The sequence below is a fragment of the Osmerus eperlanus genome, chromosome 7, assembly GCF_963692335.1.
Source record: "Osmerus eperlanus chromosome 7, fOsmEpe2.1, whole genome shotgun sequence".
Classification (NCBI taxonomy): Eukaryota; Metazoa; Chordata; class Actinopteri; order Osmeriformes; family Osmeridae; genus Osmerus; species Osmerus eperlanus.
Window position 1 is genome coordinate 13,057,662 of NC_085024.1, and position 5,000 is coordinate 13,062,661.

Sequence of the window (5,000 nt, forward strand, 5' to 3'; positions counted from 1 at the left end):
ACACATGCGTGTGCCCACTGTCCTCCCGGTGTCCCCATCCTAAGTCACGTTCTCAGGGGAAGGCTCCTTGATTAACAGGAAAGCATCTGATGTCAACTAGGATACAAACAGAAAAATAAAACAGCAGACGGCACAAACATGTGTTGTCCCATGAACCCTCCCTCGCTCTCTCTCTCTCGCTGTCTATACCTCTTTCTCAATCGCTCACTCATTTTTTTCTTCTCTGCCTCCAAATCTCTTTGTCTGTCTCTCTCACCGTCGCTCTTTTTCACTCTCTCTCTCTCTCTCTCTCTCTCTCTCTCTCTCTCTCTCTCTCTCTCTCTCTCTCTCTCTCTCTCTCTCTCTCTCTCTCTCTCTCTCTCTCTCTCTCTCTCTCTCTCTCTCTACCTCTTTCTGTCACTGCCTCTCTCTCTGTGTATGCCTCTTACTATCTCCAGTGCTCTCCCTTTCTCTTTCTCTTTCTGTGTCTTTCCTGTTAACAGGAATGGACGTTTACGGTAACTTGCGTCTGCTTCAGAGGGAAGATTTGTGAAAATCCTTTATGTTTGAGAAATTCCAATGTGGTGGAGGTTGAGGCAACAAGTTTGGGGAATACCATGTTTGCATTTAGGTAAGTGTCCCGTGGGTGTAAATACTGTTGGTCCACCAGTATTAGTCACAGGCCTCTATGACTGAGACACACACTCAAGCTCACATGCATGTGCACGCATACACACACAGACACACACACACCATTAGAATAGGGGCCACGCCGTACAAATTATCACTGACACAACATGTCCTTCTGATGAATCACCGTCTTCATTAACATGAACACAGACATTTGTTTCGTTCTCAGTACAAAAACATTCCGTTCAGATTCAACTGTTGGGAGAACATTTTAGATACCGCCTATAACCCTTTTTGGTTCCTGAAAGACGTTTTTTCCTCACCTACTTCAGAATGGTGGCCATGTTGTCTCAGCTGAGCTGCAGCTGCTGAGCTGTAGCAGAATCGTTTTTTTGGTTTGTTTTGTACATTTTACTTAAAAAGTAAACTAAATCTTGTTTCCAAGAGTGTCCTGGTCAAGAGAGGCAGCCATTACAACTTGAAAATTCAAATACTAATAATAATCTAGTAAAAGAATAACATTATCAATGGAGTATAATTAAATCATAAAACAACTTTTTACTGGTCAGAGTCAATCTCAAAATCCTTCATCAATGATTTAAAAACACCAATCTGGAGATCCTCCCATTTGAAACTGATTTGGAAAGTGTTCCAAGCGGATGGAGCGGTGCATATAATTCCCTTTACCAAATTCCACCCCGAAATGTGAAGCAGTTAACAGGAAGTGTTTGTTTGATATTTGTTTTAAGTGCGGAAAAGCGTTTTGACCCAGGGCAACAAACGACTGTCTTGACCGGTGACCGTATCGTTTTCTCGTGACGTGACAAAACAGCTCTGGATGAAAAGTGTGAGAACGGCGAGCGCTGAGGGTTACGGCCCGCCGACACAATGCGTCCATTCTTCCTCTTCCAGCGCTGGACATCCTTCCTGTTGTTTCCCCCCCCTCTATTTTTCCGAATGAAAGCGCCGTTTTGAATGAAGGCACCTGGATCTTTCGCCACAGCCTTGAGCGGCCAAAATAAAACGACGAGGCAGAAATACGCCGACATGCACGGGCTCATGCACACGTAACACACACATCCACACAAACATAGACACATCCACACTTATACATAAGAACATAGACACATCCACACTCATACACACATACGCCCACTTGCTTGTGCAGAGTTAGATGCTTGAATGAGGGTACCCCAGCTGCATGGACAACACACAACCGCATACAGTAAGGAACTCCAAAAGTTATTTTGACATTTTGAAAACATTGACTTCAGTTTACCTGGTTCAAGGTTCAAAGCTAACCCATTCACCACACCCTGGACACTCACCCACCACAGGCCACTCCTAGCCCCAGACCTAAGTCCCTTCTCCTATCAGTGACCACAACTCAAGCCCCAGACTTTAAGGCCCTGCCCTGTGGTTCTTGCCTCAGTCCATTGCTACCAGGTATAGATAGTGTTGCAAGAACAGTGAAAGACTTATCCAACACTGGACTATCAGAATCAGATGTCAACTGCTGAAGGATACACACACACACAGACACGGATGACACACAACTGATGACAGTAATTACAGTGTTACAGCAGGTCAGTGTTTCCCAAACAGAGATGTCGTGACCCAACCACAGGTATCTTCTACATCCAGGCACGCTCATCAATCAAACCTTTTGAGTCATCCTGTGTGTGTGTGAAAAACTCTGTGCCAGGATCAATAAAGTATTACTCTCCTCTGCTCTTAGCATGCAAACTGGAATGGAGTGTGTGTGCGTGTGTGCTAATGGAGTCAATGTGCGTCTGTGTGTGTGTGGAAACATTTTAATTTACTGTTGCAGATAAAAAAAATTAAAAAAACTCATGTTCAGTCCTTGGCATTCATCCCATTCTTCTGAATCATCTGATTTGTCTTTCGTTTACGTTCAGACAAGTATCGAAAAGTTCCGGGCAGGTCCACAGTCTAGTCAACCTTCCTGTTAAACGTGTTATTGTATCCTTCAGACATATAACTTCCGATTTGATGCTTCATCAAAACTAAGCTGTCTCTCTGCCTTGTTGGATTCTTTAGAACTATAACACACACGCATACACACACACACACACACACACACACACACACACACACACACACACACTGGCTTTGGGTCTGTCTAATAAACAGGTCTATAAATAACATCAGAAGAGAAGGCAAACAGGGGAGAAGTGTCTGTTGTGGTTTTTTGTTTTGTCGCTGGAGGATCCTGCCGACACACAAACATCCAGAACAGTAATTACTGTCTCTGTGACTACTGACGACTGACAAGTCCCTTTCAGCCAATCTGGAGCAAGAGTTACGAGCTAAAGGCCGCAATATGCTTCTGCGTCTCCGTTTACGGATGGGCGGGCGCACGGATACGCACGGATACGGACGGATAGACTGCGTTTATGGTTCTCCGTAGGCTGTGGGTGCTGAAAACAATTCACCACCAGAAGAGTAGGTGGCGCAACGGTTTTTTGTAAATCGTCGTGGAGTGTTTATTTACCTAGGTTATCGAGAAGTCGGAGCAAATTTACGAATTAGCCGTTTCATCAATAAAATACACACATTTTCAGCAACTACATTGCCCATTTATCGTCACATTTTAATTCAGATGCTGATTTACATGTACTGTTTAGCTGAAATATGAATTGTGAAAACTTACAGAAATGGCGGTCAAAGGATTCTGTTCGTCCTGTTTATCCCGGCAACCCGCCCCCGTCCCTGATGCAAGCGATTCTTAATACTGACCAATCACAGCCAAGGGGGTCTCCGTAGCTCTCCGTCGCTCACGGATAGTTCAGAAAATTCAGGAGGTGCACGTCGAGCTCTCCGGGGCTCTCCGAGGGCTGACGGAGAGCTCGTAGAGGGCGTTCCTCGGAGAAGAGGGCGTTCCCATGTGTCCGTTTTTCGAAAAACGCAGAAGCATATATAAGCCTTAAGCCCCGTGCCTCATGACATTTGAACCGAACCCCTTCAGAGTAAGTTGGAGATTGAGAAAGTTACTGGTTTGGGGTCAGTTTTGTGTTTTTGCAGCCCATTGATAGTCAATTGAGGGTTTGGGGTCGGAAATCAGATTCGGGATCAGCAAGAATCAATCTTCTGCACATACAGCTGGTCAGACCAAGAACTCGTTTACAGAAATGGGTGAAAAAAGCTACTTTCTGTGTGAATGTTTGTGTGGGAGACCAAAGCAAGGGTCGGCTTTTCAAAGCCACAGACATTTTGGGACGAACTGGAACGTTCCAGACATGGCGAGGAGATTATTTTCTCCTTCACTGACATGATTATTATTCTTTTTTTCACGCCGTTTGAGTCTCTGACAAAACTGTTGAGGAGCCATTGTTAACTTGAACATCTGTTCTGGCCCATCTGCTTTCCCTCTCGTTGGTGTCTGAGAGGGAATGCAAACCCAGGGGAAGTGTTTGGTTGGCCACTCATATAAAAGTCAGTGGCCGTGCAAGGCTTCAACACCGCAACATGGCGTGCTTTTCTCTCTCTCTGTCTCTGTTAGAAATGACTGGTCTCGATGGCCTTAAAACCTTTGCTTTCATTCTAACGTTATTACCACTGATGAAGTGACACTGAACATCTTGTCAAATAGGCCCTCTAATTCTACACTTGAGTGAAATTCAACATTTGATTGAGTTTGCTTGGCATAAAAATTAATTAAAAAAACATCCAAAATTGAGATTGTGTCTTTGTACATTTTTCTCCACAAAAAGACACACACACACAGATGGACACAACCCACCCCTCCTCCCCTCCTCAAAGCAGAAGCCAGGCCAGGAAAATGTGAGCATCATCAAGGAACTCAGTCTGCAAACTCACAAACTTCTGCTTTCAACTCAACTTACAGCCATGTGCTTCCTCCTGTCTAACAGGAGGAAGAAGCATCTGTCAATTTACTTTATCTCACATTAACTTGTCAGGATTCATATCTGATTTTTGAACCTCTATAGCTATACTGTATGTCATTTATTCATGAGAGAGAGAGAGAGAGAGAGAGAGAGAGAGAGAGAGAGAGAGAGAGAGAGAGAGAGAGAGAGAGAGAGAGAGAGAGAGAGAGAGAGAGAGAAGGAGGGAGATGGTTCAGTGTTGCAAGGAGTGTGGAGGCCTCAAGGGCCATTGTGATTAACAGGAAGAGAGGGGTTTAAAAATGCTGGCTCTGGGACAAGTGAACACACACACACATTCATAATTTGGAAAGTTTTCTCCACATGATAAATCTTTTGTATTGTATTTTGTATTGTATGTGCGTTTGCACAAGTGTGTCTGTTTGTGAAAGAGAGAGCGCTGTGTTGCACATCCTATGATTGTGCATCCGTGGCCTGTGTGTGAGAGGCAATAGCCGTTTCTCAGGGCCTTGTGCACCTGCATTC